The sequence below is a fragment of the Zonotrichia leucophrys genome, chromosome 4A (assembly GCF_028769735.1).
Source record: "Zonotrichia leucophrys gambelii isolate GWCS_2022_RI chromosome 4A, RI_Zleu_2.0, whole genome shotgun sequence".
Classification (NCBI taxonomy): domain Eukaryota; kingdom Metazoa; phylum Chordata; class Aves; order Passeriformes; family Passerellidae; genus Zonotrichia; species Zonotrichia leucophrys.
In genome coordinates, this window is record NC_088174.1 from 3,985,871 (window position 1) to 4,010,591 (window position 24,721).

General features: G+C 53.8%; 1 protein-coding gene across 5 annotated transcripts in view; it reads left to right on the forward strand.

Moving 5' to 3' along the window:
• Positions 1-3,347: 3,347 nt before the first annotated feature.
• The window catches only part of FRMPD3 (FERM and PDZ domain containing 3), a 66,620-nt gene continuing 45,246 nt past the window's right edge, over positions 3,348-24,721 (forward strand). For 3 of the 5 annotated variants that reach the window (XM_064713099.1, XM_064713101.1, XM_064713102.1), the window contains exon 1: positions 3,348-3,532. The gene's annotated coding sequence lies outside the window, so the exon portion shown is untranslated. Of the gene's footprint in view, positions 3,533-24,489; positions 24,524-24,721 lie in introns of those variants that run through there. The other 2 variants (XM_064713100.1, XM_064713103.1) reach the window with 1 other exon arrangement.

A 24,721-nucleotide genomic window follows, 5' to 3' on the forward strand; every position in this document is an offset into this window, starting at 1 on the left:
CCCTGCTGCAGCTCCTGCAGGGTTGGGGTTGAATTTTGGTCCCCTAATCCAACTGAGAGGTCTTGCAGCTCATTTCTACCCTGGGTAAGAAGGAGAGAGCTCATAGGTTTGGAAAATGGGACTCTGAGGTTTGGAGCCTGAGGACTCTTCCCCCTGGGCAGGTAGGGCTGGGTCAGAGGTGTGTCCTGCCCTGTGGTGACAGTGCAGCTCTAAGCAGGTGACAGCGAGGTGGCTTGGCAGCTGCCAGCCTTGCCTCATGACAGCTGCCAGGCAGGCATCAGGTAGTCGTGATTTCTCCTACTCCCTCTGCTTCGGAGCGAGGGACAGAGTGGGAGGGGTCTGCTCAGCTGCTCCTCGGGAAGAAAGCAAACACAGATATGCACAGAGCCCTTTCTCATCTGTCCACCTTAGATTGTGACACCCATGCTCCCCAGCTTCTCCCTTCAGGTGCTGCTCCTGGGGCAGGGAGGGTTGTGCCAGGGCAGGAGTTCTCACAGCATCCCTGCTTTGATTGGTGTCTGTGTGTATTGATGGGCTCTGTGACACCTCTGCCACGTGCTGGTGCCATCATCCCTTACCATCACACCTCTGCCACATGCTGGTGTCACCTTCCCTTACCATCACACCTCTGCCACATGCTGGTGTCATCCTCCCTCGTGACGGTGCTCATAGGGGTTCGAGGATGAGGGAAGAGATGAGGATCTGCCTCCATGTTTCAGAAGGCTTGATTTATTATTTTATTATATATATTACATTAAAACTATACTAAAAGAATAGAAGAAAGGATTTCATCAGAATCCTAGCTAAGAATAGAAGAAGAAAGAATGATAACAAAAGCTTCTGTCTCGGACAGAGAGGCGGAGCCAGCTGACTGTGATTGGCCATTAATTACAAATAAACCAACATGGGCCAATCACAGATGCACCTGTTGCATTCCACAGCAGCAGATAATTATTGTTCTTCTTTTCTTCTGAGGCTTCTCAGGAGAAAAACCCTGGCGAAAGGATTATTCATAAAACATGTCTGTGACACATGAGCAAGGGGCAGGGCAAGCCCACAGCACGTACAGGAGGGAGGCCTGTGGCGATGGCATTGTGAGATCAGGAGATGCCAGAGAACTCTCTCTGAATTAACTGCAGCAGGTAGGGAGCCTTAAAACATTTGAAGAGGGCAACACATAACCACAAAGGTGCCCAAGGAAGAGAAATAAATTTGTGTTTCCCTCACAGGAAGCACACAGGATAGGGAGCAAGTTGTTCATGTTACAGTTTCCCACTGCTTCCCAACTCTTACCCAACACCAACTGCAGAACAGTTGTCTGGCAAATAAGCTATGAAAAAATAAGGAAGCTTTGCCAAAATCGCAGCTGAAAGAGTAAAACTCTCTCAGATGATACTGCTGCTCAGAGACACTTGCCTCCTGCCTTTAAGCAGGCTTTATACCAGCATCCAAACATAAAGAAAGAAAATCTGACAGGTGTATATAAGCAATTGGACACAAACAAACAAATCCTCAAACTCTGCAAGGAATAGGTTATGTTTTGAGGGGGCTGTCTTCATGTACAGACATGCAGGGAAAAGGGCGTTTTATTTTGGGGAAAAAATTCTGATATTGAAATGTAGAAAAGCATTTGAGCATTGCTATATCTTCTCAATCTTCATTCTGGAAACATTCTTTTAAAATCCATAGCTGTATCTGTAAAGGGCCAGAAAATGCAAACAGGTTTAAAATAGATATGTGAATGAGTCAAATAGATGTCAACAGTCAACCTTAAAAGGTGCATGCTGTATCAAACAGGGAAAACAGGAGAGGATATAAATTTGGGTTGAGACAAGTTTTAAGGTGTGACATGCTAAAAGCATAAGAACATATAATGAAGACTATTCCAGGTCATTAGAAGAAAGGCAGCCAGTGCTCTGCTGGATTCTTGTGTTTCTGTGGCTGCAAAGAGCTCTGACATTAGGGCATCACATAAACCAGAATTAATCCCTTTACATCAGGATCTGCCATGAACAATGTTAGAAAATTCACATACTCTGCCCTTTCCAGTAGCAGATAAATGTAAAGAACATTTCCTAAATTGAAATGTCAGAAAATGCTTTTGGAAAATACTGATGAGATGGAGAGCAAGGGATTGCCAGGGCCAGGCAGGATTTCCCTACAGGCTGTGGAGAAGGAGCAGGTGGAGTTACTGAGCTTGGGTTGGGTGCCCTGCTTCTGGGATAGTTCTGAGATCATGGAGATGGGAGGCAGCAATTGTGACTGTAATTTCTGTCAAAGCTTAGAGCAGGAACCTACATCCAAGTCCAACTTCTGTACAGAGCAAATGAGTTGCTTGAAGCTCTGATAAAGAATAGAATGGGAAGATGTGGAAAGTCATATGATGGAAGTCAGTCATATTTTCAAAGGAGGAATTCGTGGCTTGCAAATTATTCTTTCTTGAGTATGTTAGCCAGCTAATAGTGCACTTGAATTCCTCAATTCCATGGTAACCTACCTCCCAGCCCTTGCTTCTCAATCTATTTGGAAGAAATGCACACAAGCCTCCTTTCATGCATTGATAATGTAGTTTCCTTAAGAGGTTTTGTTGATTTTTTCCCCGCCAAGACTGGGAGAGTGGTTACCATGGAGTTACCTATGGACAGGCAGGCAGACAATCCCATGCCTTTGGAACAGGGGACGAAGAGTAAGGTGACTGTTTGCACACCACATATAATGTCTAAAGGTAATTAACAAGAAACCTAACGAGGCACTGCAGGAGGGTTTCATGATGTTTAGCGATCCGATGACAACATGGCAAGCGGCATCCGAAGCGAAGTGCCACAGTGCTCGCAGGGCAGGCCGGTGGCCGCCCCAAACCGGAGCTGCCCGGGGAAGGAGCCGCGGCCGGGCAGGCTGGGGAAGGCACGGGGCTGCGGGAAGGGGCGCGGGATGTGCGGGCTTTGGGGTGCCGGAGCGGGGACACCCGGCCGGGGACAGCGGCGCGATGCCGCGGCTGGGCTGGGGAGTGAGGGGTTGGGCGAGGGGCTCCTGCGGTGCCCGCCGGCGGAGTCCCGGCCCTCCTGCACCCGCCGAGCGTGCCCGTCCGTGCGCAGCCGGCGGGGCCCGGGGGGCGATACCCATGGGGCGATACCCGCGGTGGGCCCGGGGGCGATGCCCGCCGCTCCCGGAGGGGGCGTGAGGGCTCCGCAGCCCCCGGCCCGGGGGGGCCCGCCCGCCTCCGCCCGCCCCGCGCCCCGCCCCGCCCCGCCGAGCCGCCGCCCGCCCTCGCCCCGCAGAGCCGCGCACCGCGCTCGCCGCCGCCGCCGCGGGCACGGAGCAGCGGGCCGGGCCGGGCCGGGCCGGCATGGCGGGGGCGGGCCCCGCGGGACGGCAGCGGCAGCAGCAGAGGCGGCGGGCCCCGTCCGAGCGCTGAGCGCGGCGGGCCATGGGGGCGGCGGCGGCGGGGGGCTGCGGGAGCCCTGCCCTGCCCTGCCCGCCCGCCCGCCGAGCCCGCGGCGCTTCCTGAGGGAGCGGCGGCGGCGGAGCCCAGGTGAGCCCTTGCCGGCCCGTGCCCGGGGACGGCCGTCGGTCCTGCGCGCCGCCGGGGGAGTTCGCCGGCTGGCCCGGGATGCTCCGGCGGCACCGAGGGGACCGCGAGCGGCGGGAGCTGCCGCCCCCTCCCCGGCACCTCCTCGGTCCCCGTGCTCCCGCAAGGGATGCCCGCTCCTGGGCGCGGGATGCCCGGAGCCATCGCTGGAGCGGAGCTGTCTCGTCCTCCGCGGGGTCCGCTGGGGATGTGCCTGTGGCCTTCTGCCGGGGCCGGGGTGCCGGTGGTGGGGTCCCCCCGTTCCTGCCCCGTGTCCCTGCCGCCGCCTCGGTGGCCCTGGCTCGGTGCAGCCGCCGGGATGCTCGGCAGGAGGAATGTGGCCGGAGGGGCTGGAGCGGATCGGTGCAGCCGGGCATACCTGAGATGGCTTTGCCCCATGGCAGGGAAGGCTGAGCACAGAAAGTGGGCTCGGGGCAGGGAGCTCCGCCAGTTCCCCCTCGGGTCACCTTGGCGTGCTCCTGGGTGACAGTGTTCCCGCTGTTAGTGTGGTATCATGGCAGTTGCCATCGTGAAGTGCGGCTGATTGAGCTGAAAGAACAGAGACAAACGCACTTGGCTTCTGGCTTGAGGCTTGTTTGGGTTTGGTTGCTTTTCCTCGTTTTCCTATTTTAGAGCATTTTGGATGGGATGAGTTTTCCTCCTTGTCGGCAGCAGAACTAGTAGAGAGACGTGGCTTGCTTTTGAGGAAGTGCAGTTTGAAAACATTCTCACCTTTCTCCTCTCTGATGACAACCAGAGGGCTGTGTGCCACCTTCAACCTTCCCGTGCCTCAGTTTCCCCGTGTCCACAAGGGAAAGGTGGAGGAGAGAAAAGCTGGGATGTGTGTTCTTGTGTGTGAGAACCTCTGCTGCCATGAGGGCACTGCCTCGAGGGCAGAGTGCCTCTGGGTGAAGCCCAAGGCAAGCTGAGCCTGTGGCCCACCTTTGTGAGGAGGCAGGTGCTGAGTGCAGGGGAGGGCTGGCACTGTCCCTGCTCTGGGCACAGACCCTGGCAGGATGCTCCCCGGGTTTAGCAGCCCTCCATGCCCATCCACGAGCTGTTGGCATCCATGTTGTCCTGCAGTCAGGAGTTCCTGCTGCACCTGAGCAGCAAACAAAACAGCATCCCGGCTTTTTTCATTAAAAATTGGGGGGTTTTGGCTCTGACATCCTCTGTGGTCATTTCCTGTGCCTTGGAGCTCCAGCCTGTGCTGAGCCTGCAGCCTCCCACTCTGGCTGCTGGCTGAGGACCCCCGTGACGCTGAACTTCCTCTTGCCTTTGCTGCTATCTCCTTGCACTGTGGCTGTCACCACAGCCACCAGGACAGCCTTTGCTCCTGTGTGTCCACAGCTCCTGGCTGGAGCTGGGCTCTGGGGTGCTGGGGACTGGCTCTGGGTGCTCTGCCTGCATGGAGGAGTGCTTGGTGCTGGAGCAGCTGAGCCCCTCGGGCTCTGTGATGCTGCTGCAGGAGCCTGTGGGGGAAATCAGCCCCCTGGGACACTGGCATGGCTGGGGAGCGTGGCTGCTCTCCTGGATTGACAGTTCAACCTGCCAGCTGCCCACTTGATTGGCATGGCAACAGCCACGGTGCTGCAGCTCTGCTTGGGAGGCACAACTTCAGCCTTGCTGCAGGACCAGCCATGAGGGGGCTCAGGGTGCTGCTGGTGGGGTGCTCCACCATGGACAGCGCTGGGCCAGCAGTGCCCCGCAACTGGAGCATGCCTGCCCCTTCCCAGGGCTTCAGCACTGCTGCCACCAAGCACTGTCCCTGCTGCAGCCCCAGCTGATGTGGCTGGTCCTGCTGTGAGGTCCCAGTGCTGTCCCCAGGGGCCAGTGCTGCTGCCAGCAGCTCACTCGGCTGCCCAGGGAGCTCTGGCAGCTCAAGGGAATTGGGATCCCATGGAGCAGATGCAAACCCACATTCCCTTGGCACAGGGCCAGGTGTGGGGAGCACAGAAGTGGGTCAGGCCCGGACTCTTTTGCAAACCAAGGGGTGCAGGGCTGGAGATAAAGCTGGGCAAGGGAAGAGGTGCCACATGTATTAGGGTGGACAGGGACCTCAATCTTCCTAAGGCAGCAGGGCAGGCACAGGCTTGCAGTTAACAGCAGTGAGGTTGCAGTGAGCCTTGGAGATCGTTTCTGCCTCAGACCAAGGCAGTCTGAGCTTTGGACTGGAACTGAAGCCCTGTCTAGCACAGCAAAGGTCCCTGAGAGAGAGAAGATGCTGTTTGCAGCAGCCACCTTCATGTTCACCACCCAAGCTCCTGGGAGCTGACCTGCAGTACTGGGGCTGAGCAGAGCTCTGGGACCTGCCCATGGATCTGCAGAGCTGGGATTTTACCCCCAATGCCAGCCCCAGGGTAGCAGGAAGATGCTTTTGTCATTTGCTTGGTGGCTGCACCCTGACAGGGAAGGATAAAGCCTCCAGTCCTCAGCTTTGCCTTAGCACTAGTTCTTCCTCCCTCCCACAATGTCAGGAGCAAGCCTCTCTCCTGATTCATGCCCATGAGTTCTGTGCCCTTTGCCAGGGCAGCTCCAGCACTCAGACTCCATGGTTTGGTGGTGAAAAAAGTGTTTAGATAAAGGTAAAGTTGGGCGCTGCCTTGAGGAGTTTCTAGCCTGGAGCAAGGCTCAGATCATCTGAAGCTCTTCCACAGAATGGGTCCCCCCATCACCACTGGGGCAGCAAGGCTGCTCCCATCTCTCCTGCCATGGGGCAGGAAACAGCCCACACCTCCCAAGGCTGAGATGTGTTTTGATGCCACCTTCCTCTGCCAGGACAGAGGAGCTGCTTTTTGATGCCACCTTCCTCTGAGGCATCACCAGGACATCCCTGGTGATGTCTCAGAGGGTGCAATGGCAGGAGGAAGAGGAGATGAAATAAGGGGGCCTTTTGCTCCATCAGCAGGGCTTGTTTGGGTGTGTCCTCCCCAGGCTGCTGGGCTGCTCCAGCTTTGAAAGCAGGGGACAGAGACATGGACCCACACCAGGGAGAAGCACTTGGGAGAGTGGAAGGAAAAATGGCACCATCAAGTCAAGCAGCTCATCCAAGCAGTGGCCTTGGGCACTGGCTTGTTGAAGAGCACACCTTTTTTCACTTGATCCACCTAAAACAGAGTCCTTCTTTCTCTGTGGCTCCTTCTGGGGGTGTGCTCAGCTCCCTGCTTCTTGGAGGTCAGGAAATCTCTGATCTGGCTGGATACAATCTTTGTGGCTGGCTGTCCCCACAGGGAAGAGAGGGATGGCTGCTGCACAGCCTTCTGTGAGGCTGAGTGAGCTCTGCTCGTCGTCTGCTCTCACCTGTTATGGTGGGAGCTGTCATCCCTGAAAATGGAGAGCCAGGAGAGGGCTGGGAGAGGCCCTGCATGTACCAGAGCAGATTTCTACAGCCAGGACAGAAATAATAGCCAGGAGCCACCTTGGAGGACTTGGCAGTCAAGAATCTCTTCCATGCCACTTGAAGAGATGATCAGAGCACCATGGCTGGCTGTGGGGTGGTAGAGGAGCCTCAAATGTGGTGCAGCCACAGCTGCACTGAGGGAACAGCCTGCCCAGATTTGATTTTTGCTCAGTACTGCAAGTGCTCACACGCATTCACAGATGGGCCTTTTCTCCCTGAGAGTGCACAGATCCTCCACTGTGGAAAAACCACTGTGCTTCTGCCTGGCCATACCTCCATCCCTGACCCCTCCATCCCTGACCCCTCCATCCCTGCCTGCACAGCCTGAGCATGCACATGGATGCCTGGTGACGTTGGGAACACTTCAGAGCTCCCTCGTCATTCTCCCTCTCTTTCAAATTAAGCAAGAGCTGGGCTCAACAGCCAGTCAATAGCAAGACTTATCTCTTAAATAGCATTATTGATTGCCCAGGAAGCCTGGGTTTGTATCAATAGATACATGCACACACAGGCAGGTCCTGTGCCAGCTCCTGGTGGTGAATGGCACAGAGGAACGTGCAGAGAGGGTTTGCTGCAGGTGGGGACACACGTGTGAGTCCATGTGAGGAAGATGCAGCTCTCCATTGGAGAGGCACCCCAGGGTCTTTGGTTATGGGCCTTTCACATTTGCCCAGCATTACTGTGCTGCCTTGACCACTCTTGAACGTGTGTCCCTTTCTTCCTGACACATTGTGATGCAGGTTCTGACAGCTTGCTTTGCCTCTGTGGTTGCAGGGAGGCTTCTGGACTCTGCCTTTGGAGAAGATGTGCAGGTGTCTGCCCACAAATTGGGTGGTCTCCTCAAAGGTCTCTGACCCTGAAGGGATTCTTCATGTGGAGTCCTGGGAAAGATGTGCAAAATTCACTCTGCTCTAGCCTCACCCAGAGGGACTGGCTGGAGAGGAGGATGGATGAGACCAATCCTGCCAGGGAGGGCATTGCCTTGTGTCCAGCTCTGGGCTGGCAGTGCAGGCTGTGAGCTGGCACGTGTGGGGAGTGTGGTGGCACCTGGCTGAGCTCTGTGTCCTAGCTGGAGCCATGGGAGTGTGGCAGGAAAGGCGAGGTGTGCAGCTGCTCTCGAGCTGTCTCCCTCCAGGTAATGGGCAGTGGGTGGAGGAGGGCTCCCATGGGCTGAGGGGCTTTGTCCCCTCGGGGCTCAGAGTGGCCCTTGTCCCTCAGAGGTGGCAGAGTGCTTGCAGCAGCCAGGTCATGCGTGGTTCACTGCTCGTGGCCCTGTTTGCCAAGGCTCCTGCACTGCCTGTGCCTTCCTAGCATGGAGCCAGGAGAGGGCAGGGACTGGAGCAGGGCGTGAGCAGAGCTGTGTCCTTCCTCCTGTGCAGCACCACTGCTCTCCCTGGAGCAGCTCAGCCCTGGCTGCTCTGTCCTCCAGGGTCGTGGAGCACGGCCAAGCTACAGTGATGCTCGTGAGAAGAATTGCAAAGCCTCTTGCTGGCTTGGCTGTAGCAAAGTTCAGGCTGGGGCAGTTTTGCCCTGGTGCTGCAGAGCCCCATTGCCCAGCCTGGGGCTGGGAGCCCTGTGGCTGCCACAGAGCCAGCCTTGCTCACCTCACCACATCTGCTAACTCACACTCACTCTGTGACAGAGCTCCATGTCCCATACCTGGCATCCAGCCTTGCTTTGGACCGTGCTGCCTGATGTTCTGCTTTCTCCTGGGATTACCTAGAGCTGAGGGAAGTGTCAGCAGTGTGATCAGAGGCAGTGAAACAGCACAGATGATCTGTACGGTCAGCTTGCCAAAGCCAGGCGAGCCCCTGCAGCAGGGGCTTGTAAGACCTCTGGCTGTGTCCCTTTAGCTGATCAGTGGGCATGAGAAGTTCTTGGCTGTCATGCCTGTGTTTCCATGTGTGTAAATGTGTGTGGATATGCAGTACTGTAAGATCTTGCTCCTGTTTGGAGCCTCTCAGCGTTTTTCTAGGCAGTGCCTGCCCGCGGCGAGCGCCGCTTGCTTGATCTTAGCCAGCCAATCTATGCAGGATCTCAGGAAAGAACAGTTGGGGTTTTATGAAGCTGGCATAATTTACAGCTAAAATAGCACACCAGATATATGTCCAATCCAATCTCCTTTGTAATCTTGTTTTCATTAATGCCTCCAGGGTGGTGATGGGGGGAGTAAGGCAAGCAAACTGCGAGGGGAGTTTATTACCCGTGCCAGGGAGATTTGCATGATGCTCTGCACCAAGTGACCTCAATTTGCAGAGGTTAAAGCTGCCTCTGGTGGTCCCTGGCTTGGAGGGGTGTCTGCTGCCTGTGCTGGGGGCACTGAGCACAAATCCTTGTGCAGATGGCTGTGGGTGTGTTCAGGACCATTCACACTGGAGCCATCCCAGGCAGGAAGAGCCATGGATGCATCCCCGTCACCCTGGCCAGCTCCAGGGAAAAAGGGAGGAAATGATCTTGCTGCCTTTGCAGGCTGCATTTCTCTTTAGTGTTCAAACCACATATTGTCCCAGATCTCCTGCCAATAGCAGGGAGCAAACTGATAATGCAGCTGCTATTAATAAAGCAGCGTTGTTACATATTCATATCAATCAGACTTGTAATTCCACAACATTTTTTCTCCAGAAGAAAAGGCAGTGCTTCACTGGGGCGATGGAGGAAGCTGTCAGGTGGGATGATGGTGTTGGAGATGCCTTCCACCAGCACTGGCAGAACCTGCTCCCCTCACGTTTTTATCATGGGGATTCCTGCACTGGGGTCCTCATCCACCTCCTCCCCTTCAGCTTTCCTTCTCCCAGGGAATGCTGAGCTAAAGGGGGGATCCCCAAGGCAGCTCCAGGATCCCCAGGGTGCTGTCACTGTGGGGAAACACGAGCAGTGTAAGACAGAGAAGTGATGAATTCCAGTGGCTGGTTTGGCAGGAGCTGCTCCATGCTCTTCTCCATTTTATACAGGAATTTTCACATATTATGCAAATTTCAAAGCAATGTATGGAAAATCTGGGTATAAATCTGGGATGTATGTATGTTTGTGCAGCCATTAGATAGGAAAGTGTACCACAGAATTCTGGCCAGTGGATAAATATACTTACAGTGCCATTCCTACAGTAAAATATGCTTTTTGTCATTGCTATAGTATAACAAAAAGTACTGTCTCCAAAACTGTAGCAGCACTTTATGGTACACTATAAATTGGAAGAGATACCTGATTATTCATAGAGTATTATGGAGGTCTCAGTGACTTCACCATTAAGCCCACACCAATACTTTGTCCATAAAGCAAAACCCTCTCTCTGACTTCTTTATGATCGAATTCAACGTCCACATTTGGCCAAATAAATCTTGTGAGGCTGAGCACGTTTTTCCCATGAATGTTTTTCTGGAAACTCTCCCTTACCCTCGGGCTGGGAACATTTTGAAGCCTTAGCTGTGGGATCTCCAAGTCCTAAACCAAAGCCGCGCAGCCCTCGAGCCTTTCCAGGCTCTCTCATCCCTGGCTGCTCCCAGCTCATCCCTGGATCCCCTGGCTGCTGGCACGTGCCAGGGAATGGGGCAGGGCTGTTCCACCAGCTTCTGTGGTGGCAGCCCTGGGGAGTGGGCTGGCATTGAGCCCTCCTGGCAGCAGCTGTCAGTCGCTGCAGCAAACAGTTTCCAAGCAACTCAGAGGCTGAAACGACTCCTGATAGAGGTTTATGATATTAATTGGAGTTATGGAAAAGAGCAGCACTGAAGGGCGGCTGGTGTGGTGTCACCAATGTCCTCCTGCCATCAGTAGTGCCACAGGTGCTGGAGAGGCTGGCGCAGCCACAGCTCTGGATCCCCTCTGCTGCCATGGCCTGCAGGGTGTTGCTGTCCTGCCAGATCTTCAGCTGGGGAGGATGGAGAGGGGGGAAAAGGTGTCCCTGCCCCAAAGGGTTTGTGTCTGGGGCCTCCATCCAGCTTTGGCACCTTCTCTGAGCATTGCTCAGCTGTGTCACAGCCTGCACGAGTGCTCTGCTCACCTGGGACAGGCACTGGGTGTATCAGGTAGGTCTGGCTGCCTGTGCACATATCCAGCCTCAATCCATGCCATGCATTTTCTCTCTGGAGGCTTAACTGCTTCTTTCAGGTCATATTTCCTTGCTCTGCCTCTCTTTATTTCCAATATTTCAATGCTCCCTTGAATCCTGTGCCCACTTCCACCATGGTCAGCAGCACCTTGGAGCATCCATCTCCTTCTCTTCACTTTGCTGTTGCTTGCACCCTCTGGGCTGTAATGGGGGCATTCCCACAGGGACTGCTCAGTGCTGGGAGTTACCAGCCAGTGCTGCCTTCAGGTGGGGAGAGCAGTGGGAAATCAGTGTCCACAGGCACCTGGAGCAATGTGTCCCTACCCATGGAGCTCTTTGGAGGTTGTTCCCTCCGTTCCTTGACAAGGACAAGCTGGGAATGCCCTGCTGCTGCTGCTCAGAGCCCTGGAGGCTGATGTGGTGCTGGTGGGACATGGACCAGGGTCACAGACAATTTTATGAAAAATCCTTTCCTTAGGATTTTTCCTCCTGAGAAGCTGAGAGGCCAGGATTTGAGCTCTGATGCCCAAAGGTAAGCCCTTCCTTTGGCAGTGAGCGTGTCTGGGGTGTGACAGACAGCTGGGAACAAGTCCAGTTTGCCCACATTGGAGGCTGGACCTCCAGTGCCTCCTGACAGATGTGCACAGTCTCCATGAGCAGTCTCTGGTGTGCAGCCATGCAGAGGTTCCGTGCATGTTGTGCTGCCTCTGTTAAGGTTCCACGTTCAGGTTCCACATCAGCTCCTTGGGCTGAAGCAGGGCTTGGAATTTTGGGGAGAAGGAAGGAGGAGGAGCAGCCTGTGGGGTGTTGGATGGGAAAGAGGAGAGGGCAGGCACTGCCAGCTGTCCCTTGGTCCCCAGCAGGGCAGAGCAGTGCAGCCCAGCCTTGTTCCGTGTGCAGTGGGTACAAACTGAGGTTAGTCCTGAGCTGGCACCTCCAGCAAGCCCCTTGCCCCTAGCAGAGCTCAGGATGCTTGGTTTTGGGAAGGAGTAAGAGTCAGAGCTAACAGAGAGAAGTCAGGAGCTGTGCTGGCAGCAGGTGGATTACTGGTGTCACAGGGGAGCTCTGAGGTGCCTGTGCTGTTTGCTGTGGCTCTGCAAGCAGAAGACATCTGGCTTTTCTTACCTTGTCTGTGAATTTAACTTTGTGTCTCTTCTCAGGCGGTGTCAGCTCAGGATGGCAAGGGAGATAAGGAGGAATTGGGTTTTTTGGTGATCAAAAACAAATCTGACAGACACATGGTTGTGAGCAATTACTGACCTTGCAGGAGTGCAGAGGCCACAAAGAGCTTTCTGTGGAAGAGAAGACCTGCCTGGGGAGACTGGGGGCGAGCTCTATCTCTCCCTGTGCATGGGAATAAACTGCTGGCTGTGTCATTGGGACACTCAAATCCAGAGATGGATTTCAAGAGGCAATGGCTGTCATGGTCCAAATGAGCAAAGTCCTGATCCTCAGGCAGATATTCCACCCTGGAAGTGGAAAATGGGGGACTTGGCAGCTCCTCTGTGTTGTGGTGTGGGCTGGGCTCCTCCCTGCTGCAGGGTGGGCACCCAGCCCAGGGCAGCACACAGCTCCTGGGCAGGGGACACCAGGTTATCTGTGACACTCCTGATGTGTGCCAGAGCTGCACGCGGCTGTCTGCAAACAGGCTGAGCTGGAAGGTGCCCAGAGAGGGGCTGTGACAGAGGGAGGGAGGACAGGGCCGTCCTGCAGGGCTGGGGCTGCCCTGCAGCACAGGATCCCATGTGCAGGGACAGCCAGGCTGTCAGGAGCAGAGGGGCTGTCTGTCTGTCTGCTCAGTCCAGCATCCCCTCTGCTGCTCCAGCAAGGCAGAACACGGGTCCCCAGCTGCCTGGAAGCCTGGATGAGGTGCTGGGTGTCCCCTGCAGTGCTGGGTGTCACTGCAGTGCTGGGTGAGCAGTGGCAGGGTGCTGCCCAGGGACACACTGGCACTGGGCACTGCTCCTGGCACAGCTGTGGCAGGGGATGCTGGCACCAGCACAGCAGTGCCTGTGCTGCCATAAATCTGCCTGCCATCAGTGCAAGGAGCATTCCTGCTGACTTATGGCTTCTGTGCTCCTCCAGGACAGGAAACAGCGTCTCATGGCTGGCTCTGCTGGCATCCACTGCGTCATGAGCTGTCCTTCCTCCCCGTGTGACGTCAGTGGGACACGGAGAGTGGCTGCTGCTGAGGGCAGGGGTGCTGTGCTGGCAGCTCACACCCATGGCAGGCTCTGCTGGCTCCAGCAGCACGGTGAGAGGAGCTGTCCCCACGCAGGGAAGGTGTATGGTTGTGGCAGAGCAGTGCCATATCAGCTGTCACTCGGTCCCACCTTGCACTGAGCACAGGGTGGTGGCCAGGTGTGAATGGTGCCACCCCTGCTGTGCTACCTGAGGGCCCTTGTCTCTGTGTGTGTTACCCTCCATCCTTGCAGGCCAGTGCTGGATCCTCCCAAAGCTGCCTTGCTTGCAGAGCTGGAATGGCTGTCAGGGTCCTGTGCCACCACCGAGGGTGGCACCACCCCTGTGGCGCCAGAACAGACCCATGGTGGCAGTGGGTCAGGCTGGGACAAGGCCAGGGCAGCAGAGCACAGCCAGGGCTGTGCAGGGTGTGTGACCGTGTTCACAGGGGTCTGAGGATGAGTGAAGAGACGAGGATCTGACTCTATGTTTCAGAAGGCTGATTTATTATTTTAGGATATATATTACATTAAAACTATACTAAAAGAATAGAAGAAAGGATTTCATCAGAAGGCTAGCTAAGAATAGAATAGCAAAGAATGATAACAAAGGCTTGTGGCTCGGACAGAGAGTCCAAGCCAGCTGACTGTGATTGGCCATTAATTACAAACATCCAACATGGGCCAATCTCAGATGCACCTGTTGCATTCCACAGCAGCAGATAATCATTGTTTACATTTTCTTCCTGAGGCCTCTCAGCTTCTCAGGAGGAAAAATCCTAAGGAAAGGATTTTCCATAAAAGATGTCTGTGACAGGGTGGCACACTGAGCCCTGCTGCTCTCGAGCCAGCGGTGCCAGGCCTGGGGACACCACTGTCCCCATCCCAGGGAGGATGTGCTGTGGCAGACAGTCCCTGCCTGGTGCATTGAGACTCACAGGTTCCCCTTGAGCCTTACTCTCACCAGCCTTGTGGCTGCTGCTGTCCCAGCCCACTCTGGGTGTCCTACAGAGGCATTTTCCCCCAGTGCCATTCTCTGTTGTTGCCTCTCTCCACACTCTGCTCCAGCTCTGGGCGGTCTCTCCTGTCCCACCCAGGGCACTGGGCAGCTCTGGGGTGCCCTGCTCTGCTCCTGGCAGCCCCTCACCCTCTCCTCTGCACTCTGGGTCTCATTAGCCAAGTGCCTTCTGCTTCTGTGCCTCAGTTTCCTTGTCCTTGCAAGAAGAGTGTGTCTTGAAGTGTTTTGGGAGGAAAGGGAAATGCCACACTCCATCTCTGTCCCTGATGTGATGGTCACCAGGCTGTGGTGGCCTCCTAAAGCCTCTTTGCCCAGGGAGGTCCCTCTCCACCTCTCAGCGCTATAAATAGATGTGATGCAGCTCTTGGCTAAACAAATTTTCTCCACGTCTCTTTTCTTCCCTACTCAGAATTCAGGGAACATCGTTTTGGTAACCAAGGTATTTGCATAATCAGTGTTTTGTGGTAATTGCTCCCTTTCAGAAGAGGTGCTTATCATCCCATCGGGTTTTGAGGAGCCTGTGCTATCTTTGAGGCCAGGCAGGGAGGTGCTTTCCAAAGGGGAGTGCCTGGGCTGTGCTTTGGGGGATGCCTCCCCCGGGATGAGCAGGAGCAGAAGAGCCTCTGTGCCTCAGTGATCTGCTGCAAGTCCTTTCCTCCCCCCGTGCCTCAGTTTCCCCTTAGTCCCAAATAAGCTGGGAGGGAGGAGATACCCCAGTGCAGTGGGTCACAGGGTGTCCCTCTGTGCAGGAGCTGCTTTCCCAGGGCTGCTCCTTCTCTCCCTGATGCCATGGCACAGAAAAACAGCTTTTGGGACTGGTTCTGCAGTGCTCTTACAGCTGCCAGCCCAGTGGAGCAGGGTGGGAGGGATGGGGCTGTCCCCCAGCTGCAGTCTCGGGATTCTGCTGCTCACAGTGACCCCCAGATGTGTTAGAGTCTCTTTTCCCAGCCTGGCAGTCAAAGATGGAATCAGGACTCTTCCGTTCTCATTCTCAAGGTTGTTTATTGTTTCTTATCTATGAAATTCTTTCTCTGGCCTGCCAAGGTCTGTTCAGCAGGTCAGACAGAGGCACTGCCTGCCCCGGGGTGGTGTTATCTTTTTATACTAAAAACTACATGTACATTATTTACCATAACTTCCCAATACCTATCACCTATGTTAGACAGCGAGTTTCTACCTTAAACCAATCCAAAACTGCCACCATCACCCAGAACATGGAGGCAAGGAAGAAGGAGAAAGAAGGACAGGGTACAGCCAAATTCCTCCATCTTGGGACCCTGAGCTCCCATTCTAAAAACCTCAAAAATTCATTTTTCACCCTATGACAAACTATTATTCTACTTAAAATTTCGTGGCATGTAAATCCTTATATAAGGTTGGTAATTTTTTCCATGGGTCAAGATCAAAGGCACAGGGATCTTTGGCTCTGTGCCAGGGTCTCTGAGCCCCCTGGCAGGGGCTGGAGCCATCCAGGACTGTTACAGACATATTTTATGAAAAATCCTTTCCTTAGGATTTTTCCTCCTGAGAAGCTGAGAGGCCTCAGGAACAAAATGTAAACATTGATTATCTGCTGCTGTGGAATGCAACAGGTGCATCTGTGATTGGTCTCACGTTTGTTTTTAATTAATGGCCAATCACAGTCAGCTGGCTTGGGCTCTCTGGTCAGTCACAAGATTTTATTATCATTCCATTCCTTTCCTTGGTAGCCTTCTGATGAAATCCTTTCTTCTATTCTTTTTGTACACTTCTGATATATCATTTTAATATATTATATGTAATAAAATAATAAATCAGCCTTCTGAAACATGGAGTCAGGATTCTCTTCCCTTGTCCTGGGACCCCTGTGAACACCACCACATCTCACCTCATCTTGGGACCCCTGTGAACAGCATCCCACAGGCCAGCCAGAGGGATGGCCTGGGTTCTGACACTGCAGGAGATGCCACTCCACGGGCACAGCCTGGCTCTGTGCCCTGTGTCACTGTCACTGCAGCCCTGGGCGGACGAGTGGCAGCCAGAGCCCGGTGCCACCCTCGCCCAGCACCGTGAGTCACTCCCTGACTGAGCAGCAGCTCCCACTGGCAGCGTTTCCAAGGAGCCCAGGGGATGTCTCCCCCTGGCAGAGGCTGGGATGGGGAGCCTGGCACCCCAACCTGGGGATGGGCAGGCTGGGAGCTCCCCTGTGCCAAGGGGACAAAGCAGGCAGCCTGCTCCCGAGCAAAAAATAGCAAAAAGCAGCAAAAGACAGGTGTTCCCTGTCATTATAGGATATGCACACACTGCTCTTCTCAAGGTAAAAAAGGGGGATTTATTTTCTGACTCCAACATTTATAGATTTCCAAAAGTGACAGTGGATTGGAAGGTGAAAGTGCTGTGACAGTGTTCACAGGGGTCTGAGGATGAGGGAAGAGATGAGGATCTGACTCCATGTTTCAGAAGGCTGATTTATTGTTTTATGATATATATTATATTAAAACTATAGAAGAAAGGATTTCATCAGAAGGCTAGCTAAAAATAGAAAAAGAAAGAATGATAACAAAAGCTTATTGGCTCGGACAGAGTCCAAGCCAGCTGACTGTGATTGGCCATTAATTACAAACAACCAACATGGGCCAATCTCAGATGCACCTGTTGCATTCCACAGCAGCAGATAATCATTGTTTACATTTTCTTCCTGAGGCCTCTCAGCTTCTCAGGAGGAAAAATCCTAAGGAAAGGATTTTTCATAAAAGATGTCTGTGACAAAGTGCCACCTCTCCAATGATGCTGGAAAAACCAACAGTCTATCAAATTTCTCCTCTTTCACAAAAGAATGCAAAACAATAAGTTATTTATACAAAGTGTATAAAAAAATTCGTTGCAAGAATGTAAACATTAGAAAGCCTAAAAAATCTTAAAAATCAAAACAACAGTTTCCCAGCACTAGCAAAGGCTGGAAAAGCTGTGAGGAGGGAGCTACTGGCTGGGATGTGACAGAGTGTGAGGGAAATGCCCAGCTCTGATTTTGTGTTTTTGGGGTCCCTCAACAAAGGGAGTAATTGATGAATCTGACTCCATGTTCTTAGAAGGCTAATTTATTATTATATTATATTATAATATACTAAAGAATCGAGAAAGGGTACAGACAGAAGGCTAAAAGATAATAATGAAAAACTAGTGACTCTTTCTTCAGAGTCTGACACAACCTGACTGTGATTGGCCATTAAGTAAAAAACAATTCACATGTTGGATAAACAATCTCCAGATCACATTCCAAAGCAGCAAAACACAGGAGAAGCAAAAGAGATAATATTGTTTTCCTTTTTCTCTGAGGCTTCTCAGCTTCCCAGGAGAAGAATCTTGGGCAAAGAGGATTTTTCAGAAAATATGACAGTGACATTCTGAGGCGCCCCCAGTCCTGGAGCAGAGGCAGGCAGCCAGCTCTCAGGTTTGCTGCATTCAGCCTCTTCTGCCTTGCTCTTGCCAAGCCCAGGTGTGCTGTGCACAGCTCCTGGCGTGCCTGTGGGTCAGGACAGGCAGTGATTCAGGGCCCAGCCTGGCAGTGGTGCAGAGGTTAAAGCATCCCTGTGCTCCCTGGCTGCAGGAGGGAAAACAGCCTGTCCTGTTCCTGCCTGGTGCTGCCTGAGCTGCCTGCTAAGCAGGGCTGGGGCTCCTTGCAGCGCTGATCAGTGCTCACTGAGCCATCCCTGCCTCCTCCTCTGCCTCTGTCCCTGATTCCTGCACTGCCATCATCCCAAAGATGGCTCTGCCCTGCAAACCCAGCTCCTCTCGTGCCTACCCCATCCTCTGTGCCCTGCTTCTGCCCCATCCTCTGTGCCCTGTTCCTGTGCTGCATCAGCCAGGGAGCACAGGCTGCTCCTGTCCCAGTACCGGCTGTTCCCGCAGCTGTATCAAGTCTCTATTTATCTATATAAAATTTCATGTCATTCATTGTCCTAAAAGGCTGGCAGGTAATTCTGTAATTACCATCCCTCCTGTGGTGCTGGCCTCTCCTCTCTCTGTGCTAGTTGGATATCCTCTTCAAGTTTAATCCCCTGGGAATTTACATTGTATTTGCCATCCCCAAAGGAACAGTGCTGCTAAATCCAGGTGCCAGTGCTGGCCTCTGGGAAGCCCTTAATTACCTTTCCCATTAGCAGAATGCCCAATTAACAACCCCTTGTGACTCCTCTGCTGGTCCTTCTCCTGACAGAAGTGTTCTAGGGCTGGCTGTGTGGGCTTGGATGTGATGGAGTCTATGCCCTCTTCCCAGACAATCCAGCCTGGGGTGCTGGGATGTGCCAGCACTGTTTGTCCCACACCCTGCAGACCCCTTTGATTCCTTCCAGGGCTAGGGAAGGCTTCAGACTGCTTGGCACCCAGCACTTTGCCTCAGAGACCCCAAACCCCATGGAGGTTTCTCATTGCAGCCCCCCAGACCATGTCATGAGCAGGGTGGGAAGGGGGGAGGCTGCCCTGGAGCATCTCCCAGGCTTGGGGGTCTCAGTGGCAGAGAGCATTTGCAAGGGCCCTTTCTTCTGGTGAGGCAGAGGATGCTGTGAAACACTTCAGTGCTTCATTGGTTTTTGTGCTTTGCTTTTTTGTTCCCTTTAATGGGAATTGTATTCTGGGCATGGAGCAGCTGGTGATGCTCCTGGCTGCTGCTGCATCACCTTTGAGCAGCGCTCATGAGACTCCTCTTTTCACTGCCTGTACAGAGACCTGGAGCTGAGGAGCCCTGGGTGTGTTCCTGCTGCGACCCTACTGATGAGAGAGACATTTCTGAGAAGGCAGGAGACACCTGGTCCTGCCTGGGGTGGGGACACAGGGACAGACCTTGGGAGCTGTGGGTGTTCACATGGGGTCTGTGTAATCACAGCCAGCCCCGCTGATGGGTAACAGCAGCAAAAGGCTGGTTTTTGATTGCTATTTCTTCTTTAAAAAGGTGCTTTCCTCACTCAGAATCCTCAGGTTGCAGAGGGGAGCCAGGCCTGAGCCAGGGGAGGGAAGAGAGCATTCCCAGGGTGTGGGGGCCTTTCCAGAGCTGTGGGTTCCTCCTGGGAGGAAGGAAGGCTGTGGGAGAGAAGCTGAATGCTCCAGTCTCAGCTGCCATCCCTTGGCTTTGTAAGAGACAGATGTGGACTTGCTTTATTTCAGCTCTTCAGAGGAGATCCCTTAATAAAAAGGGAACATCTTCCCTTGCTGCCTGCTCAGGCAGGGTAAGATCCCAGTTAGACACTCTCTGCTGATGTGAATCCGATGACTTACCTATGTTTACCTGCCCCTGGCAGGATTGCTGCAAATGAGGTGTCAGCAGGGATGCAGGCAGTGTGGGTTTTGCAGCAGGCTCAGGCTGTGGTCAGGGATGCTCTGGCTCCCAGGGATGCAGGCAGTGTGGGTTTGCAGCAGGCTGGGGCTGTGGTCAGGGATGCTCTGGCTCCCAGGGATGCAGGCTGTGTGGGTTTGCAGCAGGCTGGGGCTGTGGTCAGGGATGCTCTGGCTCCCAGGGTGTCAGCAGGGATGCAGGCTGTGTGGGTTTGCAGCAGGCTCAGGCTGTGGTCAGGGATGCTCTGGCACCCAGGGATGCAGGCAGTGTGGATTTGCAGCAGGCTGGAGCTGTGGTCAGGGATGCTCTGGCTCCCAGGGATGCAGGCTGGTGGGTTTGCAGCAGGCTCAGCTGTGGTCAAGGATGCTCTGGCACCCAGGATGCAGGCTGTGTGGGTTTGCAGCAGGCTCAGGCTGTGGTCAGGGATGCTCTGGCACCCAGGGATGCAGGCAGTGTGGATTTGCAGCAGGCTGGAGCTGTGGTCAGGGATGCTCTGGCTCCCAGGGATGCAGGCTGTGTGGGTTTGCAGCAGGCTCAGGCTGTGGTCAGGGATGCTCTGGCTCCCAGCCATCAGCACGTGGGGAGCTTGGAGCTGACACTGCCTCATCACTCGCTCATCCACCTGGCACCCCTCCAGCTCAGGGACCTTTGGGAATGGCTGGAGCAGCAGGGGTGCTGAGCACAGCTCCTGCAGCCCCTCTGCTGAGGAGGTGGCACTTGTTACCCCAGCTCCAGCACAGGAATCTCCTGCTTGTCATCAAGAGCAAAGGCCATGCACAACACCCGTAGGTCTCAGTCCCTGTGTGATTTGGCTGCAGAGCCCTGCTCTGTGGCCACATTTCTCTCCACAGAGAAAAGCAAGGCACAGCTTCCCAAGGATATTTCTGGGATTCACATTCTCTGAACCTCAGAGGAAGAAAAAACAATTCTTATCTTATATATTTATTTGTCTATAATATATATTTACTGCTCCTGTGTTTTGGAACAAGTGCAATGCATTGAGGAAGATTATTTACCTGAAGGAATTTGCTTGATGGGGTTCTGGTGTGAGTGTTTTGATTCACTGACCAGTTGAATCCAGATGTGTGTGTGTCAGGACAGTTGGCTGACAGTCATGAGATTCTGGGCAGTTCAGTGCAGTTGGGTGCTTGTGCAGATTCAGTGTAATATAGTATAGAATGATATAGCATATTAAAGTAATTAATTATAGTATAGAATAATATAGTATATTAAAGTAATTAATTAGCCTTCTGATATCCATGGAGTCCAGCTTGTTTTCTCTCCCTGCTTTTACAATGCTGCTCCTGCCTGCCCATGAAGGAGCAGAGGAGTCTCTGATTTCCCCATGACAGGGTGTCAGGGTGTCTCTGAGGGGAGTGGGAAGCACATCTCCATCCCCAACATGGTGTCTATGTCTCTGATTGATGTGCTTCAGTGTTTATTGGTGAAGGCAAAGCAGATCCCTGTAGGCAGATCTGGTTGCTTCATTCTCCAGCAGCTGGAGGGCACAGGAAGAGCTGGTGGCCCAGGGCAAGGGAGGGGATGCAGGGCTGTGTCCCACAGGACTCAGAACCCCCCCAGCACTGGCATGAGGAGATGTTTTGCCCCATGCCAGCTTCTCTAAGCCACCACCAACCATTATTTGGAAATTGCCCCTAGACCCTGAGCTTTGCATTAGCCTCCAACATGTCCTGACCCCTCTGTCTGCAGCAGCAGGACTGATGGGGCTGTAAAAAGGTGACCAGAAACCTGGGAGCATCTCATCTCTGCCCTGCAGATGTGTGGCACCAAAATGCTGCTGGGTGATCCATGCCCAGTGTGTGTGCCCAGGCTGGCACAGAGCCGTGGCACCAGGGATCTGCTCCTCCTTCCTCCAGCACTGGCACTGGTGTCAGGATTTGCAGATGCTCTTGGCCACAGGGCTTTGTCTCTCCTCCCCTTTAATTGCCACAAGGATAATTGGGTTCGTGTTGAGCAGGGGGAGTCCATGAGCTCTCGTTCCTCTGCAGCACCCATGCAGCTCCCTGGCAGCAAGCTGAGTGCTGAGAGGGTGTCAGAGCATCCCAAGGTGGGAGCTGAAATCCTCCCCACTCCTTGCCCAGCTCTCCCAGATGGATGTCCCCAGGATGGAGCTCACAGCTCCTGTCCACCCATGACAACGAGCTGCTGGCAGCCAGGAGGAGGGAAGGACCAACTGGCTCCTCTGCTGAGAGCGTTTGATTGATGCTGTTATCGTTTTGATTACCTTTTTTATAGGCTAGCAGAAGGATTTTAATCTGAACAGTGAAGCAGGAAATGGGAGAAGCTGTGCCTGGAACATGACGAGGAGGCAGCGAGGGCTGGTGGCTCCTTGTGCACGCTCCTGAGAGGTGATTTTGGAGCTGTTGGCCAAACTGAGAGTGTCAGGTAGAGGCATTCCTGATCTCAGAGGAGCTGTAGCTGCCTCTTGTGTTATTTACAGCACAGCTGGAGCCCAAGCAGCTTAACCCCACCCCAGAGCTGCCCAGAGCCATGCATTGCCTCAAAGCATTGATCTGAGCCAGCAGAGGAAGGGGCAGCGAGCTCTGGGGCCAAGCTCAGCTCTCTCTGCTGCTTCTTGTGACTCAGGACAAAGTCATCTGATGTCATGGCACCAGTGGCTAGGAATTGTCATTCTCCAGCAGTGCCAAGGTGACAGCTGTGGGGACCACGGGCGGTGCTGGTCCTGGCTCTGCGCTGCTCCCTGGATGTGAATGCTGCATCAGAGAGCTGCTGCTGCTCTGCTAACTGGGCCACTTCTCCTCTGAGGCTTCTCTGAGCCTCTCCCAGTGCCCTGCAGAGGGTCCAACCTGCCCCAAAATTGCTTTGCTCCAGTGTCTGTTGGTGAATGCAGAGCAGTGCTGCTGTGGGCAGATCTGGTTGCTTCACTCTGCAGCAGCTCGAGGGCACAGGGCAAGGGTGGGGATGCAGGGCTGTGTCCCACAGCACTCAGAACCCCACCAGCACTGGCATGAGGAGATGTTTTGCCCCATTCCAGGCTCTCCATGCCACCACAGATGGTTCCTGGAGGGTGTTGCAGGGTGGGTGTGAGGTGGGCATGGTACCTCCATCTCCATCCTTCCCCCCAGGTCACCAAAGGGGTGTCAGGGACAGACAGAGGTGATACAGAGACTCCATCCTCAAAAGGCATGAAAATGCACTTTATTATTAGAAATTCACAGTTCTTATAGAAACAATGGTGCACCTAAGACCTGATTGGCCTTTAGGAATCTTCTCTCACCTATTGATCAAGAAGGGACAACTCCTTCTTATAAACATCTTTGACAAACAGAGATTGCCTGCCAGGTGCAGAAATTGAGATAATAATTGTTCTCTGAGTTTTCTCACAGTGTCATGGTTTGAGCCTGGCACAGAGCCAGTGCCCCCCATGAAAATGCCCTCACCCTGGTGTCTGCTGTGAGATGTGACCAGGAATAAGCAAAACAGGCTTTAGCTTGAACATAAAGAACACTTTATTACCTAAACTACAGGAAAATAGGGAAAGACCATAAGGAAAAGAAAAAAAAAAATTGAAAACCTTACAAAAACCACTTTCCCCCTCCCCACTACCTGACTTTCCCAATCCGATACATTCTCCCAAAACACCAACTGCCCAGCCTTGGCCCCACACTTTAGTATACTCAAACTGCAGTTCATGAAGAGGAAAGGAGTCCTTCTTGTTCCATAGGCTTCCCCTGGAAACACACTGAAACCTCGTGTGCTTCCCTGTCACTTCGGCACCGCCCGGAAAAAGTCCTTTTGCCGCTTGTGACATCTTCCTTCCATGCCCAGTGCTCTCACCACTGACGCATGGACCAGAGCTGCTTTTAGGGTTGTCTTTCAAGGATGCCTTGTCTCACTCCAAAAAGGCACAGTCTCTGCTTTGGGACATCTGTCCCCCCCATATTTTTCCAACCCCCTGGGGCCGAGGGGTCCCCACGATGAACCCTCCTGGTTCTGAGCCACTGCTTCCCCCTAAATGCAGTCTGTGTCACAGGAACAACTGAGTCCATGGCCACAAGAAAAGTCCAGCCAAAAGGCCACTCCAAATCATCTCTCCCCATTCAATCATCTCCACGTTCTTCGGGCCAGGTCCTTGTCTCATCTCATCTCTCATCTCCCTTCTTATTCAGCTTCGAGGAGGATTAGCATTTTTTGCAAGGCCCCAATCATGAAAGAAAGGGGTTAAAACTTTCAGTCTCTGTCTATCTCAGAACGATGATACTCCCACACGTGCTGCTGCTGCGGCCGGCCGGGCTGCACCCTTCCCTCCCCTTTTCCCTCCCGGGCTGGTTGCTATCACATTCAGACGCCGGCTCTCCTCTCTCTCCCTCCTGGGGGGGGAATGGCTGCCCGATGTCTCTTGGGGCTCCTCCACCCTTCCATCCTTGAGAGCTTTCTCACCCCCATCTCTGTCCAGGCCCCGGGCCTACCGCATGGCTGCCCCTCCCCCGCCCAGCAGCAAGGCTGGACAGGGGGGGGTGATCTGACCTCTTCGAAGCGACGTCCCAAGAGAGAGTGCCAAGGGCAGTGCCCTGCTTTTTAACCCCTGTGTATTCTCGGAGGTGTGTCCAAACCCCACTGGCTACACCAGGTGTCAGTATGAAACTCAGAACATCCATTGGTTTGACCACAGCATCCCAGAATTCCCACTCCTTCCTGGTCAAACCACCACACACAGTTTCCCAGGAAAATCCTGGGCGAGCTCTGTCTCTCTCTGTCCAGACCATTTGTGATTTCCACATCCCCGTGCCTGCCCGAACTCCTGGTGCTTCAGTGTGGGGGGATAGAATGTGAGAAAATAAAGATAGTGCAGAAGGTAATCTCACCCCTGAGGAGTTGCAGCTGTGCTAATCCCCAAAGATTAGGGACAGGCCTGCCCTTAACAGGCCACAGCTGTGTCCAGTGAGGATGAGTGCTATAAAAGAGTGGGTGAGCTGGGTGAGGAGAGAGCTGGTTGTGCTGTGAGGAGAAAGCACCAAGAAGGTATGGAACTTTTACAATAAGATGACAACTCTTCAGTGGTGGCCAGGTGGTGATTTCAGCCGGATCCCATCAGTTTGCCAAGTCTGCAAAGCCATGAGTATCCTGCTGCAAGAGAAGACATGCAAGGAGCCAGGTGCCAAAAGCAGTGGCTGGCACCCCTTGGGCACTGCCCAGGGAGCTGATGGGGCTCCCACAGGC